At 33.9% G+C, this 21332-nt stretch overlaps 1 long non-coding RNA gene across 2 annotated transcripts in view; it reads left to right on the forward strand.

Annotated features, from left to right (window-relative positions):
* Positions 1 to 21332, forward strand: part of LOC125611453 — a 38477-nt gene that overhangs the window by 14449 nt on the left and 2696 nt on the right. The window contains exon 3 of one of the 2 annotated variants that reach the window (XR_007341633.1): positions 12524 to 14529. The exons of the other annotated variant lie outside the window; for it this stretch is intronic. This is a non-coding gene — a long non-coding RNA (uncharacterized LOC125611453). Of the gene's footprint in view, positions 1 to 12523; positions 14530 to 21332 lie in introns of those variants that run through there. 2 annotated transcript variants of the gene reach the window in all.

Here is a 21332-nt window from a genome sequence, read left to right on the forward strand (position 1 = left end):
ATTCTAAAAAAAAATACACATGGATGGTCGACTTAACTCTTTCCTTGGTTTCTCCATTCAGAAAAGTTGTATAATTTGTACTAGTGTCTTGTAACCCACAAACACCCTGCAGTGTGTCCTGAAACAAAGCCATAATAAAATAAAGAAACTCACCTTTATGCTAGTCATTTCTCTAAGGTGTGAATCTCTTTCATAATATCACTGCTATTAAGTACTTTTATGGATTTTTACATTACTCTGTAAGCACATGGGTTCAGGCATTTATGTGCTTAAAAGAATGGCAAAGGTAACAGTCCTATAATGGAAGCAGAAATTGTTTCTTAATGTATAAACTGTTACTTTGATAAGACACTGGACTTCCTCTTCAGGCTGGTTCCATGTCTTTTCACTCATCATCCTTTCAGGCTTAAATATGTTAAACAAGGAGAGTTCAACTTTAAGAAACAGAAAACCCTGTGTTAGTCAATTTAAACATAAGGGATAACTATCTCTTGAAACAAGAAACTCAGAGGTAACACAGGTGTACTAATTGTAATGCACATGGTTATAGTTTGGATCTTTAATGTCTCCCCAAAATCTCATATGTTAATGCAAGGATTCTACAGGTGAAATCACTGGATTATGAGAGCTGTAGCCTAATCAGTAAATTAGTCCATTTGATGGGATTCATAATTTGAATGAACTACTGGGGAATTGGAGTGGGGTTACAGGAAGTAGGTCTCTGGAGATGTGTGTTTGGGAATTATATCTTATCCATGGCTCCTTTCTTTTCTGCTTTCTGGCTGTCTTGAATGGAGTAGCTTCCCACTACCATTCCCTTCTGCCATGATGTTCTACCTCAGGCCCCGAACAATGAAGTCAGCTGACCAAGGACTGAACCTGAATCCTAAATAAACCTTATCTTCTCTAAGTTATTCTAGTTTGCTATTTTGGTCATAGTGATGATAAGGTGACTAACACTTTCATGGAGGCACATAGCAGATAATTTGATTCAACATAGCTTACATTTTATTATCTAGTTGTAGATTTAGACGTAGTAATTTTATTAGTTTGAATAACCAAGAGTTATTTATCATTCCATTTGCCATTGTTTATTAATTGACACCGTTTTCACTAACGGTCACAAAATGACTGTATCTCTTCCAAGAATCAGATGCAGATACAAGAGAAACTAGTGAAGAAGAAGAGAATATATGTTCTATAAATAGGCATATATGCCTATTTATAATTTTCTAATATTAAATCAGTGTCTAATATTTCATTTAGACTGCTGGAATGTTAGAAGTAATCTATCAGTAAGAATTTTCTAAAATCCCTGAGCATCTCTATTTTCCCTGGCTTGCCCAAGTTCTTATATTATTTAGGCCATTACTATTGCCATATTCTTTGAAATAACCTTCTTTTCCCAGTCTTCCTGCTTCCTACACTTTTTCCTGCCAGAGATAACCTTCAAGTAGAGATAATATTTGTACTTCTCATATAAGGAAGTGGTAAATTTTAATGAGGTAATATATTTAAGCCAATAAAAATATTGCATAGTCAAAAATTATTTATATAACTTATTGACCTTTAAAACTAAATTTTTAGGAGAGAATTGATGGTACCATGATAACATAATCCATTTAGGATCCACTATCTGAATTCAGAGTGAAATCTAATTATAAGTCACCAGAGCCACAGTGAGGAGGGTGATTGCTTGAACAGAACAATTCCAGTGAGGAAGATGAAGGGAGGAATTGTCTATTAGGAAGGAATTCAAATACAACCTGAAATTATTGAAAAATATTTGCACAAATTTATAGACATATATGATTTTCTAATACTGTAACAAGTGTATATAAAACCAAAAGAGAAAATTATAAGCAATGAGGTTAAGGCAGTAATAAAAAGTCTAGCAACAAAGAAAATCCCAAAGAAGTTTTGTAATGATTCCAAAATTATTCCATAAAGCCAGTATTACCCTGCTACCAAAACTTTATAAGGATATAGTAACAACAAAAACAATCCTAAAATTCATTTGGAAACACACACACACACAAACCAAAGCAATTTTAAATAAATAAATAAATAGATAGATAAATAAATAAATAAATGTTTAGGGCATCACAAGACCTGATTTCAAAATGTACTACAGAGCCACAGTTAAAGAAACAGCATGAGATTGACCTAAAACAGACATGAAGACCAAAGGGATAGAATAGAGGGCCTGGAAATAAACTCATACATCTATAGCCATCTGATTTTCTCACAAAGATGCCAAAAAACTTATTTTGAGCAAAGCAACCTGTTTAATAGAAACAACCTGGAAAACTGGAAAACCACATATAGAAGAATGAAACTAGATTGTTGTCTCTCACCCTGTACAAAAATAAACTCAAAATGGATCAGAGTCTTTAACATGAGACCTAAAATTTTGAAACTACTAGAAGGAAACACAGAAGAAACACTTCAAGATATTAGAACAAGCAAAAGATTCCTGAAAACGACTAAAATAGTTGAAGTAATAAAAGCAAAACTACACAAATAGAATTTTATCAAATTAAAAAGCTTCTTCACAGCAAAGGAATTAATTAAAAGAGTAAAGAGACAACCTATATAACAGGAGAAAATCTTTACCAGCCATTCATCTGTTAGAGAATTAATATCCAGAATAAATATATATATATATATATATATATATATATATATATATATATNACAGATCCACCCAACACTGGCCTGTGCAAGACCCAGGCTCACAGTAGGCCTGGGTCCATCCCCCCACTGGCAGGGATCTGTCAGAGCCCATGCTCCAGCTAAGAACTGCCCCTTGCAACCAGCATACTAACATGGGAGGTCAAGCCTTCTGGCTCAGATCCACCCACACTGGCCTGCACAGGACCCAGGCTCACAGTAGGCCCGAGTCCATCTCTCCACCAGAAGATACCCACCAGAGCTCGGCGTTCATAGGAGCCCAGGCCTGGCCCAGATTTGCCTACACCAATTTGTGTAGGACCCAGATTGAGAGTAAGTAAAAGTTTACCCCCCATCCCACCTGGGAGCCTAAGTCTAACCCACTTTCATCTTGGGACACTGCAGTCATCGCCATAGCCTTTCCCATGCAGTAGTCCTAACTTTTTGACAACAGACAGGGTCTACAAGCAGCTGCATTTCAGAGCAGACATCCCAAAGAGAGTGTGAGGCCCACTCTTTCAGCCTCATCTCTGTAAGACATTGCATCTATCTTGGGGCACATCAACTATTATCTTGACTTACCTTGGCTATTGCCACAAACACCTTTACATGCAGTAGCATACACTGAGGGACACTAGTAGGGTCTGGAAGCCAAACATCAAGGTGCGGTACAGGCAATCTACATGAGTACTACAAAACTGTAATATCTCAGATCCATGCTGCAAGAAAGGAAAACACATAGACAACATGAAAAAACAAGGGAGGAAAGTGCCCCAAACAAACCAGGACACTATAATTACAGAACCGATGGGCAGCAAAGTTGATGAAATGTCAGAGAAGGAGTTCAGAAGGCTCATAATTAAAATGATCTGTGAATTAAAGAATGACTGAAATGAGCAAATGCAGGCAAAAATTGATCACTCCAACAAAGAGATAAGAAAGAAAATACAGGTAGCAAAAGATACTTCAAGAGACAGATAGATACTTAAAAAAAAAACAGAAATCCTTGAAATTAAGGATACAAAAAACTCAATAGAAAGCATAACCAACAGATTAGATCACTTGGAAGAAAGATAGATAATGATGTCAGATAATGAAGAAAAAGTATACAACCTGGAAAATAAAGTTGATCACACAGTGAAGATAGTAAGAAACCATGAACAGAACATCCAAGAATTATGGTACAGCATCAAAAGACAAAATCTACGAGATATTTGGGATAGAGGAAGGCACAGAGTTTCAAACCAAAGGAATGCACATTCTCTTCAATGAAATAATATCAGAAAACTTCCCAAGCATGAAGAACAAATTGGAAAACCAAATACAAGAGGCTTACAAGACACCAAATGTACAAAATTACAATAGATTCACACCAAGGCACATTATAATGTAAATGCCTAGCATACAGAATAAGGATAGAATCCTAAAATCTGCAAGTGAGAGAAATCAGATCACATATAGGGGAAGAACAATTTTTATCTCAGCAGATTTTTCAACCCACACCTTCAAAGCCAGGAGATCATGGAAAACATATACCAAGCTCTAAAAACAATGAATGCCAACCAAGAATCTTGTATCCATCAAAACTAAGCTTTAGATTTGATGATGAAATAAAAACCTTCAATGATAAACAAAAATTAAAAGAATTTACAACAAGAAAGCCTGCAGTACTGAGCATACTCAGCAAAATATTCCATGAATAATAAATAAAAAACAATGATGAAAATCAGCAGAGGGAGGGATCACACTAAAGGAAAATCTAATCAGAAGAGAAACCAAGTCACATTAAATACCAAAAATAAACAAAAATGGCTGGGAATACAAATCATATCTCAATAATTACCCTGAATGTTAATGGCCTAAACTCACCAATCAAAAGACATAAAATAGCAGATTGGATCAAAAAAAAAAGAAAGAAATAACAAAAAAAGACCCAACAATATGCTACTTTCAAGAGACTCATAGGAAAAGATATCCACTGACTGAAGGTGAAGGGTTGGGAAAAATAATACCACTCACATGGACTGCAGAAGTAAGCAGGGGTTTCCATACTCATATCAAATAAAGTAGACTTCAATTAAAGTCAGTCAAAAAGGATAAAGAAGGACACTACATACTGCTCAAGGGAACCATACACCAACAAGACTTAACAATTATAAATATATATTTCCCAAACAATGGAGCATCTATGTTCACTAAACAAACTCTTCTCAAGTACAAGAGTCAATAGACCACAACACCATTATTTTGGGTGACTTGGACACACGTCTTTTATTCCTAGATAGATCTTTTTAAAAAAGCCAAACAAAGAAATTATAAAGCACAGTACTACAATCAATAACTTAGACTTCACTCTCATACATAGAATATTTTATCCTTCAATGAGAGAATACACTTTCTTCTCAGCAGCACATGGATTCTTCTCTAAAATAGACCATATATTATGCCACAAAGCAACTCTTAGCAAATATAAAAAAGTAGAGATACTACCCTGCATTCTATCAGATCATAATGGAATTAAATTAGAAATAAATGATAAAATGAGAAATAAAATCTACTCCAACACCTGGAGACTAAATAATATGCTACTGAATGAAGACTGGGTTGCAGAAGACATCAAGGAGGAGATTAAAAAAATTTTAAAAGTGAATAAGAACACAGATACAATGTATTGAAATCTCTGAAACACTATGAAATCAGTTCTAAGAGGAAAGTTCATTACATGGAGTTCATTCATTAAAAGAAAAAAAAATCAACATTACATCTCAAAGCCCCAGAAAAGAAGAACAAACCAACACCAAAAGCAGTAGGAGACAGGAAATAATTAAAATCAGAACTGAAATCAATGAATTTGAAACAAAAGAAACAAGTGAAAAATTTGACAGAAAAGTTGGTTCTTTAAAAAAATAAATAAAATTGAAAGAACCTTAGCCATGTTAACAAAGACAAGGAGAGAGAAAACTCAAATTACTAACATACATGATGAAAAAGAAAATATCACAACAGACACTACAGAAATATAGAACATAATTAGAACTATTTGAAAACTTGTACTCCAATAAAAGGAAATATTGAAGGCATCAACAACTTTCTATAGTTATATAATTTGCCCAAATTGAACCAGGATGATATACACAATTTAAACAGATCAATTTCAAGTGATGAAATAAAAGATGCCAGCAGAAGTCTACCAACCAAGAAAAGCCCAGGACTGGATGGATACGAGCCAAGTTTTACAAGACCTTTAAAGAAGAACTAATACCAACACTCTTCAATCTATTTCAAGAAATAGAAAAAGAGGAAGTACTTACAAACACATTCTATGAGGCCAATATCACCCTGATTCCAAAACCAAACAAAGACACATCAAAGAAAGAAAACTTCAGACCAATATATCTCATGAACATAGATGCAAAATTTTTCAATAAAGTTCTGGCAAATTGAATACAAAAACATATCTAGAAGATAGTGCACCATGATCAAGTGGGATTCATCCCAGGGATGCAAGTTTGGTTCAACATATGAAAATTAATGTGTAATTCATTACACCAATAGACTTAAAAATAAGAATCCTATGATCATTTCAATGGATGCAGAAAAAGCAGTTGACAAAATACAGCACCCCTTTATGTTCAAAACACTAGAAAAATTAGAGATAACAGGAACATATCTCAACATCATAAAGGCTATCTATGATAAGCCTCACACCAACATCATTCTAAATGGAGAAAAATTGAAGGTATTCCATCTAAAAACTGGAACAAGACAGGGATGCCCTCTTTCACCACTTCTATTTAACATAGTTCTTGAAACACTGGCCAGAGCAATTAGATGAAAGAAATTAAAGGGATACACATAGGAAAAGAAGAATTGACACTATTTGCTGATGATATAATTCTATACCTTGAAGATCCAAAAAGTTCCAACAGAAAACTTCTAGAACTAGTAAATGAATTCAGCAATGTAGAAGGATATAAAGTCAATACCCATAAATCAAAGGTATTTCTGTATATCAGTGACAAACCCTCAGAAAGGAAAACAAGAAAAACTACCCCATTTACAATAGCTTCCAAAACAAACAAACAAACAAAAATACTTGGGAAACAGCTTAATGAAAGAGGTGAAAAGTTTATATAATGAAAACCACAGAGCTCTAAAGAAAGAAATCAAAGAAGACCTTAGAAGATGGAAAGATCTACCTTGCTCTTGGATAGGCAGAATTAATATTATCAAAATGACCATATTACCAAAAGCAATTTCAATCAAAATCCCAATGGCATTCCTCATAGAAATAGGAAAAGCAATCATGAAATTCATCTAGAAAAATAAGAGACCCAGAATAGCTAAAGCAATCCTTAGCAGAAAGAGTGAAGCAGGTGGCATAACTATACCAGACCTTAAAATATACTACAAAGCAATGGTTTAAAAAAAAACAGAATGGTATTGGCACTAAAACAAACTGGTAGACCAATGGTACAGGATAGAGAACACAGAGACTAACCACAAAACTATAATTATCTTACATTATACAAAGGTGCCAAGAACATGTATTGGAAAAAAGATAGCCTCTTCAACAAGTGGTGCTGGGAAAACTGGAAATCCATATGCAACAAAATGAAATTAAACTCCTTTCTCTCACCATGCACAAAACTCAACTCAAAGTGAATCAAGGACCTAGGAATAAAACCAGAGACCCTTCATCTGATAGGCCCTAATCTCCATCATGTTCAATTAGGGCCCAACTTCCTTAATAAGACTCCTTTGGCACAAGAATTAAAACCAAGAATCAATAAATGGGATGGAATCAAACCAAAAAGTTTCTTCTCAGCCAAAGAAACAATCTGTTAGGTGAATAGAGATCTTTGGAGCAAATCTTTACCCCTCACACATCAAATAGAGCTCTAATCTCTATAGTATATAAAAACTCAAAAAGCTAATCACATAATAATAATAATAATAATAACAACAACAACAACCACCCAATCAATCAATGGGCCAAGGACCTGAACAGGTACTTCTCAGAAGATAATATACAATCAATCAACAGATATATGAAAAAATGTTCGTCATCACTAGCAATTAGAGAAATGCAAATCAAAACTACTCTAAGATTTCATCTTACTCCAGTCAGAATGGCAGCTATTGTTGCATACAAACAACAATAAGTGTTGGCAAGGATGTGGGGGGAAAGGCACACTCATACATTGCTGGTGGGGCTGCAAATTGGTGCAGCCAATGTAGAAAGCGAATGAAGATTTCTTGGAAAATTGGGAATGGAACCACTATCTGACCCAGATATCCCTCTCCTCAGTCTATACCCAAAGGAGTTAAAAACAGCATACTAAAGGGACACAGCCACATCAATGTTTATAGCAGCACAATTTACAATAGCTAAACTGTGGAACAAACCTAGATGCCCTTCAATAGATAAAGGGATAAAAAAGTGTGGCATATATACACAATGGAATATTACTCAGCAGTAAAAGAGGATAAAATCATGGTATTTGCAGGTGAATGGATAGAGTTAGAAAAGATAATGCTAAATGAAGTTAGCCGATCTCAAAAAACCAAATGTTGAATATTTTCTCTGATATAAGGAGGCTGATTCATAGTGGGGTAGGGAGAGCAGCATGGGAGGAATAGACAAACTCTAGATAGGGCAGAGGGGTGGGAGGGGAAGAGAGGGAGTATGGGGGTTAGGAATGATGGTGGAATGTAATGGACATTATTATCCAAAGCACATGTATGAAGACATAAATTGGTGTAAATGTACTTTGTATACAACCAGAGATATGAAAATTGTGCTCTACATGTGTAATAAGAATTGTAATGCATTCTCCTGTCATATATAAATAAAAAATTATTTTTAAAAAGCATGAAATCATGTCATTTGCAGAAAATGAACTGGAAGTTATTTTGTTAAGTGAATTTAGCCAGTCAGGGAAAAATAATATCATGTGTTGTAGCTCACATGTGGAAACTAAAAAAATCTAAACATGAAGACAGACTAATATGCAAGGGAAAGGAGACCAAGTGAAAGGGTAAGGGGTGACAAAGGGGAGGAAAAGCAAGGATAGTAGGAAGAGGAGATAGAGTGAAAACAGCACAGTATGTGAATGTATGGAAGTATCACAGTGACATCCATAAATTTGTACAATTAACATGATTAAATAACTTTAAGGGCAGAAAAGAAAACAACAAAAATATTGTCTAAAAGAAATCTTTGTTGCTTATCTTTGTATTCAAGTTCTGGAACTTTGTGTTCCTAGCTTACTTTAATCTTAATCACCTAACAGGAAACTTTAAAACCACATCAGGCAACTAAATTGAATTCATTTTTATTTAAGTGCTCTTGTCCTAACCCCACAGAAAAGTTTTCAAGATATAAAGAAGTGGGTGGGGAGAAGCAGTATCAGATAAAGATGAAACAAAATAGAATTTGTGCAGATCAATAGTAAAACCTTCAAATGAAGTAGGTTTTAACCAAATACTTTATGATGCAAATGGTAAAACCCTGGGTTAGAAATCACAAATTGCAATTTAAAAATTGGCTGCTAATAATGCATAAGTTTAGAGAATTTCTTGTATTTTGTTGTTTCACACTCATTAACGCTTTTACTCACTCATTAATTTATTTAACAAATATTTAATGAACAGCTACTTCTTGCCAAAACTGAAATAACTAATGAAGATACAGTAATGAACAAAACCACGTGTGATTATTTTGTGTATTTGTGCTTTTAGAGAGAGTTCAATCTAGCAATAAGGTCCCACAATTAGTAATTTAATCCACTCTTTCTTTTCTCTTGATCTTTCTAGATAAAGTGTTATCAATTTGGTTGGCATCTAAAAAACTCAAGTTTTCATGTCCTAGGTTTTCTCTTTATATTGAGTTTGTTTTCTCAAAAATATTCATGATTTCTTTCTTCTTCTTCTTCTTTTTTTTTCTTTTTTTTTTTTTTTTTTTTGCTTTGGGCTTAGTTTGCACTTCTTTTTCTAGCTTCTTAAGATGGAAGGTTAATTATTGACTGTAGGTCTTCCTCTCATTTTTAAAAATATTGTTGTTTATAACAATGCATTTTCCTCTAAGTAATACTTTCACTACATCTCACATGCTTGGGTATGTTGTATGTTTATTTTCATATAACTGAAAGTAATTTCTAACTTCTTATGTCATTTTATTGATCTCTTGATTATTTATGAGTGTGTTGTTTAATTTCCATATATTTATAAATTTTCCACATGCCCCACTGTTGTTGATTTATAATTGTATCCCATTTTGGTCAGAAAATATAATTTGTCATTTTAAATTGATAAAAGACATTTACAACTATTTTAGACCTAACATGTCATTAATTTGGAGAATGTGCCATGCAATTTCACTTTATATGAATGGGTACTCTCCTATTCAGTAGATGTCTGTTAGGTCTAGTTGGTTTATAACACTTAAGTATTCTCTTTCCTGGTTGATCTTCTGTCTAGTTCTGTCTACTACTGAAAATGGGGTACTGAATTATTGCTTCTCCCTTTAATTCTGTTAATTTTTGTTTCATACATTTGGGGATATAATTTTAGATGCATATAATTTAAAATTGTCATGCCTTTATGATTTATTGGTTGTATCATTATCATAAAATATCTTTTTTGAATGTTGTTAACTATTTTTGTCTTATATTTATCTGATATAATGCAGCACTCTAGTACTCTTTCCATTAGTATTATCATTATACCTTTTTTTTTAAAATTTTCAAACTACTTGTGCTTTTCAACCTCAAATTTGTCTCTTCTATATAGCACTTAGATGGACGATGCTTTTTATCAACTCATCCAGTTTCTGCCTTTTGGTTGAAAAGTTTAATCCATTTAAATTTAGTGCAATAAAGGTTTATTATATTTTTAGTCTGACATTTTGTTATTTGTTTTCATGTCTTATATCTTATTGCTCCTCTACTCTTTGATTACTATCATCTTTTATGCTAAATAGATATTTTTCTATTTTTTTCTATTGTGTAATTTAGTTACCTGACTTCACCCCACTGTTTCAGTCAGTTATTTTCTTCATGGTTGCTCTGGGGATATTGATTGATACTAATTTATAATAATCTAGTTCAGATTAATACAAACTTAATTTCAACACTATCCAAAACTTTTGTCTTTATGTTTCTGTTCCCTTTTTCCTCCTTTGTGCAACTGTCAAACAAATTATATGTACCTTAGCTTCATCTACAAGGCTTAAAATTATTTATGCAAATTTGTTAATAAGTTAGGAGAAAATAGTGTTATAAAGAAAAAGGCTTTTATGCTGTCTTTTTTAGTTACCCATGTAGTGTATTTTAACAAGGGTTTTTATTTTTTTCACATGGGTTCAAATTGCTATCTATCTAGTGTCCTTTCATTTCAGCCTGAAGGACTATCATTATGATGTCTTGCTAGCATGTAATTCTTATAGTTTTTATTTGTCTGGCAATGTAAAACTTTTGCCTTTATTTTTGAAAGATAAATTTTATGGATATAAATTCTTGGTTGACAGTCTTTTCAGCACTTCTGATTTTGAATATGTCAGTCCATTTCTTCTCCTTTCCAGGGTTTATAATGATAAATGAGTCACTTCCCACTGTCTGCATTTGAAACACCATTTTTATCACCATTTTTTGACAGTTTAATTATAAGTCTAGTACTGAATCTCTCTGAATATATCCTACTTGAAGTTTGTTGAGCTGTTGGGTGTGGGGATTATGATTTTCATTACATTTCAGTATTTTAGGCCATCAGTCTTTCAAATATTCTTTTTACTCCTTTCCCTTTACCTCTTGGGACAGTCATGCATATATTACTATGCATGCTTGTGTCCCATAGCCCTCTGAGGCTCTCTTTATTTTTATTTTTATTCTGTTTTCTTTTTGTTACCCAGACTTGATAATCTCAGTTGACCTAGCTTCAAGTTCACCAGTTCTTTTTTCCAGGCAGCAAAAATCTGCTGTTGTGTTCCTCTAGTGAAATTATATTTTACTTTTTAACTCCAGCATTTCCATTTGTTCTTTTTTTGTAACAATTGGTATTTTTTCTTTAATGATATTTTCTACTAGGTGAGACATCTTTTTCATACATTCTTTTATTTTATGATTTGCTATTGTCCTCTGAAAGCATCTTGAATAACAAATTTAAAATTTTTGCCTTATTCTCTGCTTGTTTAGAGCCTTAAGATTAGTCAGGAGAGAGTACCCAGGGTCTTTTCAAATATTTTGGGGCATGTACACAGCTTTGCATATGTACATTTATTTTATATTATTAGCAATATATTGAATCTGTTTCAATCTAACTCTATGGACATCTCATGCCCCAAGTATCTTTAGAAGTTTTTGTCAACTTTCCCTTTGCCCCAGCTATTACAGCTACCTGTCATAGTCTGCTTTCTGTTGTTTTGACTAAATACCTCCAACTGGATAATGTGTAAAAAAAATAACCTTATTCTTTTCCTGAGTGAAGGCACAAAAGAAGAAGTCAAATGAGCATATAATGAAATGGCAGCCACCATTGTCAGGAACTGAATCTGTCAGTACATTTATTTTGGCCTTCCAGCCTCAAGAATGTGAAAAATAATTGTCAGCTGTTTGTCACCTAGTCTGTGGTTTTGTTATGGTAGCCCTAGAAGACAAATACAGAAGCTATTAGTTGGGGCATTTCTTTTTGTTTTTGGTTTTGTTTTCCCTTCACTGTGTAATCAGTCACATGGTTACTTTTACATTCCACTCAAATGTGATTAGATTAGACCAAATTAAAAACAAGGGTGACTCATCTATTCTTCTGGCTGTTATTGTTTGAAAACAAAAAAAGCATTCCTTTTGTGCAGCCATTTTACAGCATATACCAGACCTTTAGTGTTTGAAGCTAAACTGAAGTCTTAGAGGCCTTCAGAAACCACTGGAGAAGATGACCTGAATCCCCTGGAGCTTTGCTGGGGTGCAAGAGTGAAGAGATTTGTCAAGGAGTCCTACAAGCCCACTCAAGAGGATGCCAGCAAAGCAAGCACCTGGGCAGGTGGGTGCCATGTTCTGCAATCAGCAAGAGTTCATCTCTATAACTTGGTATCAGCTGGAACAACCCTTCTTGAAACTGGAGAATCTATCTCCAAGATGGCTCCTTTACCAGCTAGTTGGTTGTTGGCTGGGAGCCTAACCAGCACTATGTGCTGGGGGTCTCAGTTCATCTCCACATAATCTCTCCATAGTCTGCTTGAGCTTCCTGTAGCATGATGGCTGGGTTCCAGAACCTCCAGAGCTGAAAAGTATGTTCCTTTTTTATGACTCATTCTGAGAAATCACAAAATGTTCTTCCACTACAGTCACAAAACTGCCTGGATTCTAAGGAATGGCAGAGATCACTTTCTATCAATTGAAGGACTTCAAAGTTACATTTTAAGGAAAATATATGTAGTGGGAGATATTGGAATGGTTATCTTTTCAAAACACATCTAATCTGTCCCATGGATAAGCAAATACTATAACTTGGGTCCAGTATTTGTGCTTAATTTCTATATGGTACATTTTGTTCAAGAAAGAATTTGTATATGTCACACATTCTAAAAAGACTTCTTTCTGATCTGGAGAAAATGATGAAACAGGAATCCAGAATAATTCAGGCACCAGGTTTGCACATTTTATAACAACCAACTCTCATGGAAAATAACTGGGGTCCCATCAGAACTATATTAGTCCCTTTTAAGGGAAGCCCCCTCATGACCTAATACCTTGCATGAGGTTCCACCACCTCTGAACACCACAACACTCAGTTTCTAGCATATAAATTTTTGAGGAAAATAGTCAAATCATATCATACCATAGTACAACTTCAGCTAGCAGCACCTCAGTAATTGGTGCTGGTTAGTTCAGACAAATGCCCCTGGGGGAAAAAAAAATGTTTGCACTGAGCAAGTTGTTTCAGGTTGAGTAAAGATATGTCCAACTGGGGGAATTTCCTTGGAAATACCAGATAGTCCCAACAATGGCAGTGCCCTGAGAATGGTCTTTTGAAATTCTTCAAACCCTCTGTTCCCTCAAATGCCTCCTAGGCTGTTGTTTTCCATAGATACTTTAGTTATAAGACCTTTGGTTTTCAGGGCTACTGTAAAGCTGATGAGAGAGAGGGTAGTGGGAACAAAGCAAGTGAAAAATTAACAAAGCTCACTATTCTAAAAAAAAAAATTCACATTTTTTTCTAAATGATCTTAATATTTTGTAAGTCTTTGGTTAATTTTCTGCATTCCAAGGAATTCATTTTTTACAATTTTTGTCAATATTATTGATTTTGTGGAAGGGTAGCTTTTTATTTCACCATTCCTGCTCATGTCTGACCAATTAATCATATAATCATAATAAAGTATGTTTCGATTTTTGATGAAAAAAACAATAAATAGTGCTATAGAACCATATTGGGGAATTTTCTTAGTGCAGCATTATGTAAAAGTAATATTTAATCTGAGAAGTGAAATATGAGCAGAAGTTTACCAGGTGATTAAGGGAGGAAATAATTTTTTAATATAATTCTAAGGAATGAGAAAAAAAGATCACCCATTAGAGGAACTGAAATTCTGTAAAATGGAATTAAGATTGAAGAATGAATCAGGAGACAGAGACAAATTAACAAGGGCCAAATAAATCTATTAAACAGTATAGAATCTAAAGTCCATAAAATATCAATATAGTGTTATAAATTAGGGATTAACTGTGATCAGATATTTATTTTAAAAAGAATCACTTAGGGAAACTTCTATAGAATAAACCTAAAGAGTTGACTGTGTTTAAGAACAGTGTAGTGGCAACAGAGATAAAGGAATGTTGTTAAATTAAGGACATGATAGGGAAGCATAACCTATGATAACTCAATAAGGTTATCTAATCCATTAAGTTTTAAACTTTAAATTGTGCAAATATTTCAATAAAATTGACATAGCTGCATTAAAATAGTCTGAGATTTATAATCTATATATCAGTATATTAACATGATTATATTATAGTTGTTTTAATTGTGTTTTATTATATAGTTTTAAATAATATAATGTTATATTTTATAGACTATATTTAAATTTGTATAGGTCTTGCACATCTGGGACAATGGGACAAAACAGGATAAAGAGAGATGCCAAGAGAGAAGGAGTCAGGAATTGTCCTTTTGTTTTGATTCAGACAATGGTGGGCAGTATTCCTTTCAATTGCACAGAGAATGAGAATAAATATTGGATTTGTCATATAATAAAAATGATAAAAAGTTCCTGGAAACTGTAGGGGAATTTAGCTGTGTATTTTAAATAGACATTTGTAAATATGATTCCAGACATAAGCAGAGGAGTCTAATCAAGAGAGTGTTTTGGACAAGGTGGTGCAGCTTGGAGATCTGGAGGAGAGGTCTGTCCACCCTGCAACACTGTGGTCTGGAGATCCATCTGGAGGAGAGCCCCCCAACCATAAGAGTCACTCTTATTCCCCAAAGCATGGCTCCACAGCTCAACATCAGGATACATATAGGCTTGAGGCTGCCACCACCATGAAACTGTGATATTGCAGCTTCTATCAAAAGACAATAATAGGAACCTGGTAAGACATCACCGAGGTTTCTGTGGGCCTGGCTGCACCAGAGGTTTCTCTACTAGGGGTTCTAACAGTTATCCTGTCACTAAGATAACAGGGAGTCTTGTATGGGGTTGCCTATTTCTAGTTTCTCCTACTAACAGCCACCTTCTTATGATTACCCTCTCACTTGTCATATAATCTAATACCTCCATATTCTCACATCCTACCTCATAAACATCTCAGCCAACCCCCTAGTTCCTTCTTCTACCATTAGAAACTGTAAACCATTATGCAAACCTATTGATTATATTGTAAAAGATAACTGAGCTCATCATTTCTGATTATAGTTACAAAACTATAAATGTAAAAATAGAAGCTAACTAATATATGGCTGCACGTTGGGTACATTGAGTGCTGAAATATTGATCTCTCCCTTAAAAGTGAGGTATTGGTAACCTATAGGAACACTATAAGACAATAGGGCAGAAGCTGTAATACCTCAGATCTACACTGCAAGAGAGGAAGACACATAGATATCATGAAAAAGCAAAGGAGGAAAGTGCCCCAAACAAACCAAGATATTACAACAATAGAATCCATAGATAGCACAGTAGGTGAAATGTCAGAGAAGGTGTTCAGAATATACATAACAAAAATGATTTGGGAATTAAAGAATGACCTAACTGAGCAGATACAGGCAAAAATCGATCACTCCAACAAAGATATAAGAGAGCAAATACAGGTTGCAAGAGATTACTTCAAGAAAGAGATAGAGACTATGAAAAAAAAATAGAAATCCTTGAAATGAAAGAAACAATAAGCCAATTAAAAAACTCAACAGATAGAATGACCACTTAGAAGTCAGGACATCAGACAATAAAGATAAAATATACAATCTTGAAAATAAAAGTTGACCTCATAGTGAAGGTGGTAAGAAACCATAAACAGAATATCTAAGAATTATGGGACACCATCAAAATACCAAATTTAAGATTTATTGGCATAAGGCGTGTTCAGAGATTCAAACCAAAGGTATGCACAATCTCTTCAATAAAATAATATCAGAAAATTTTCCAAGCATTAATGAACTGGAAAATCAAATACAAGAGTCCTATAGGACACCAAATGTACAAAATTATAACAGATCTACACCAAGACACATTATAATAAAAAATGCCTTGCACTTAGAATAAGGATAGAATTTTAGAGGCCACAAGAGAAAAATCAGATTACCTATAAGGAAAGACCAATTTGGATCTTAGCATATTTTTCAACCCCAACTCTCAAAGCCAGGAGATCCAGGAACAACATATACCAAGCTGTAAAAGATAATGGTGCCAACCAAGAATAATATATCAAGCAAATTTGAGCTTCAAATTTGACGATGAAATAAAAACCTTCCATGATAAACAAACACTAAAAAGAATTTATAGCAAGAAAATCTGCACTACAGAATACTTCTTGGCAAAATATTCCACAAGGAGGAAATGATAAACAAAAATGAAAATCTGCAAAGGGAAAGAAATACAATAAAGGAAAATCCAAACAAAGGAGGAACCAAGTCAAGTTAAATACCAAAAATAAACAAAAATGACCAGTAATACAACTCATGTTACTTTCAACCGTTTTTGATAAATTTTTACACATAAAAATTTTAACTACAATATCTTTTAATTTTTCAGGTTTTTGTTAATTTTTTTGTTTTGTTTTCCATTTCTCTTCACAGTTATACAAATATTTTCTTTAAAAAATTTAGCATTTTATACATTATATTTTAATATATAATTAACCTGGTATGTGTATATAAATTGCCTGTGATATGAGATGAGATATATTTTACTTTCTTATTATTAAAAAAATTCAAGATTCAAGGATGAAAAAGATCAATCAGTAAAAATTGTTTAATAGGGCTGGGGATATGGGTCAAGCGGTAGCCGCTCGCCTGGCATGCGTGCGGCCGGAGTTTGATCCTCAGCACCAAGTACAAACAAAGATGCTGTGTCCGCCGAAAACTAAAAACTAAAAAATATTAAATATTCTCTCTCTCTCTCTCTCTCTCTCTCTCTCTCTCTCTCTCTCTCTCTCTTTCTCTCTTTAAAAAAATTGCTTAATAAAGTATTTATAAAGGTAAGGGCAAGGTTGAGGGACACCAGAAAATTTTGTGAAGCACCTTTTCTTCTGTAGACTTATAGAGGTAGAAGGTGAAAGTAGAGAGAGCTATTATGAAAAATTTGTAGGATAAGTTGAACTAACTGAAGATATTCTCACCAAAAACATGAGGAAACAACTCACAGTCTAATAGAGTCTAATAGGGAGGAATAAAGCACCTTGCTCTACTCTTGTATATTCTAAGTTCATCTCTTTGGTGTCCCTTTCTGATGCAACTCAATGAGAAACCGTGTAACAAGGGGACTTATCATACAGCCTACAGCATATGTCTCACCAAAAGGTGAAATATGGAGAAAGGAGCCAATATGGCAGCCATTGGTTATATGAGGCTACTGTGTATTTGAAATGTATCTACTCTGAATTGAGATGTGCTATGTGTTAAATAGACATTAGGTTCCAAAGAATTACTAAGACAAACAAAATGAACATGAAATATCTTACTAACAATTATTTTCTTTGCAAATTATGTTGGTAATCCATTGGGTTAAATTAAAATATATTAAAATTATTTTTTCTAATTTTTTAGAAAAGAAGGAAAGGAGAACAAGGTAACATTCTGTATCTTGACTGCAGTACTATATATGCATGTATATATGTTGTCATTTTTTATATTTGTATTGTCATAATTCATATAACTGTAAAACAAAATAGGGCAAATTGTACCATATATAAATTATATCTCAACAAATATGACTTTAAAAAGAAATCTAGTTCATGAAGTGTTTTAACAGTATTGGGTACATACTAACCACCTGATAAATAATGGCTATTATTATGATTTATTAAAACAACCAGCATCAGGTTGTTTCATAGTGGGGTAGGAAGGGGGAGCATGGGAGGAATAGATAAACTCTAGATAGGGCAAATGGGGGTGAGGGGGAGGGAAGGGACATGGGGTTAGAAATGATGGTGGAATGAGATGGACATCATTACCCTAAGTACATGTATGAAGACACAAATGGTGGGAATATACTTTGTATACAACCAGAGATATGAAAAAAATGTGCTCTATATGTATAATATGAATTGTAATGCATTCTGCTGTCATATATAACAAATCAGAATAAAAAAATTACACCTCAATAAAACTTTAAAAAAGGAAAAAAAAGAGTGTTTTGTTTTATTATATTTGTTCTTTTAAGTTACACATGACAGTAGAATCTATTTTGATATAATTATACAAACATGGAATATATCTTATTCTAATTAGGATCCCACTCTTGTTGATATACACGATGTTAAGATTCACTGTGGTGTGTTCATATATTTACATAAGAAAGTTATTTCTAATGCATTCCATTGTCTTTTCTATTCCTGTCACACCTCTTTGTCATTCCCCTTTGTCTAATCCACTGAATGTCTATTCTACCCCTACACTTGTTGTGTGTAAGAATCCACATATCAAAACGAACATTCAACCTTTGATTTTTGGGGATTAGCTTATTTCACTTAGTGAAATAGTCTCCAGATCCATCCATTTACCAGTGAATGTCTATTCTGTATGTATTCAATTGCTATATTATCTTTTGATTCAGTAAGTCGTTTTCCATTTGCAATGGATTCAGTAGGGTGTCTCCTCTTTGCATCATTACCATTGCTGCTGAGTGTGGCATCTGAAAAGTTTCAGTTGAATATTTTTGGTGCAGCTATGGGCTAAAGAGGACTGCCTTCCTGAAGTCACACTCTCTCTCAAGGCTGGCTGCACAATAATCAAATTCTAGTTTATTTGGGACTAGCCTGTTCTTCTCTTCTCTCAGGATGAAATTGATGGGCACTTTTTCTTCAGAATTTTCTGTAGAATCAGCTAAAGCTTTTCTTAGGACCACATCCCCATTCAACATTACTAATTGCACAACAATTTGTTTATCATCTGCAGGTATTGATTTTGAGATTCCATCCTAATTAGTATCCTATATTCAAATCATCATCTGGTAGTCTTTTTCCTAAAGAACTTGACTTCAACACCATATGAAGAAATAGTGGAGACATCTCATAACAAAAACATGAAGTGTCATCTTTGATTTATTTATTCTTTGGGTGTTACTTGTGATCTTTATTCCCTTGGAGCAAACCAAACAATTCTCCAAAAAAAAAAAAAGTAGAATTTTCCAGCAGCTTGTATCTCAACTGCCTCTCCAAATCCTTGCATACATTTAGAAGTGTTATGATTTGGATGCAAGATATCCCCCAAAAGCTCATGAGTGAGAAAATACAAGAAGCTTCAAAAGAGAAATAATTGGATTGTGAGATCCTTAACCCAATCAGTGAATTAATTCTATGATAGGGATTAACTGACTGGTAACTGGAAGCTGGTAGGGTGTGGCTGGAGGAGGTAGGGCATTGTGGACATGGCTTTGGGTATATATTTTGCAAGTGAGGAGTGGAGTTTCTCTCTCTCTGCTTTCTGATCATGATGTTAGCTGCTTTCCTCTGCCACACTCTTCCACCATGATGTTCAGCCTCACCTTGATCCTGAAGGAATGGAGTCTGTTGTCTATGGATAGAGAACACTAAAACCATGAGGCCCCAAATAAACTTTTCCTCCTCTATAATCGTTCTGGTTGGGTCTTTTAGTCACAGCACCAATAAAAGCTGAGTAAAACAAAAGGAATATTTATACTGAGTGTTTTGACTCTCTAATATACACATGGAAACAAACATTTTGGATTAAATCTGTCAGATTTGTAGAAATCATAAAATGTGTCATTCAAAAGAAAAGAATAGTTCAATGTACTGAGATCAGAGAATATGAATTTTCATATTTTATCTCATCAGCAACTTCAGATAGTAGACACTCAATACTTTATTTATTGAATTGATAAATAAATCAAATGTGTGCATATGATAGTAAACAATGTGACAGATAGAAGATGTGGTTACATTTGGAAAAAGTGGTCAGAAAGGATTTCTCTGACAAATTCAGGAGAATTCTTCTTTACTTCTTATTTTTAGAAACAATAGTACCAATGGGAGAATCAGACACTGCAGAAGTAAATATGCAGATCAAGTCTAACAAGACAGAGAAACCTTCTAACTTTGAGGTACTGCATATCCTCTTTAGTTGTAAGCCACTGTGAAAGGGACCATGCCTTGGTTTCTCTTAAAATTTCACTTCCTATGGTTCATTATATATCCTGCTTGAGTTTATCAAAACTCTATTGTTTTCTATTTTCTGGGCAGGTGATATTGGTGGCATCCTGGCAGAGAGTCTATTCTGATCAATGAAAGTTTCAGATACCTTCATATTATATTACTTCCTCTTATTCAGTTAATCGCCAAATACTATCATGTTTTAAATCCTCAGGACTTTTCCTATCTCTTCTGTATAATAATAGTGGAAATTCAAAGAGCAGTATTTTTATAGGCCACTGAAATAGTATAAGGAGGCACACAATGCACATACATGGGCTTTAGGTAGGATCACTTATTGACAGTATTAGTATTCAGATCTAATCAGGTTATCCAAAGATTAAAAATCAACTGAGATCCATATGATAATTGTACTATAGACTGTAAAGATATCATTATTATTGTTGTTATTATTATTATTATTATTTAATATCTGAGGCTTGAAGTCCCTACCATGTTCTCTCTTTGGGGGGAAAGAAAACTTGGCCCTTTTGCTGAAATTATTCTGGGTAAGTCTTAGAATTGTTAGGTAGTTGTTAGTAAGGAACAGTGGAATGCAAACCCATAGTAGAGCAGGGTTATGAATTCTCTTTAAATTGCCTTTAAGACTAATTAATAATTGAGTAATTTGTAGAAAAACAGCATGTGTACTAACCCTGAGAATAAATAGGTGGAAACAAAGGGAGGTGATTAAAAAATATGTTGAGGAGAAAAGATCAATGGGATTAACTAGTGACATGGTCAACTGAGATTATTATAAAGTTAAGATTCATGGTTATAGGGTTCTCAATGTGT

The sequence above is a fragment of the Marmota marmota genome, unplaced genomic scaffold (genome assembly GCF_001458135.2).
Source record: "Marmota marmota marmota unplaced genomic scaffold, marMar, whole genome shotgun sequence".
In the NCBI taxonomy this organism is placed as follows: Eukaryota; Metazoa; Chordata; class Mammalia; order Rodentia; family Sciuridae; genus Marmota; species Marmota marmota.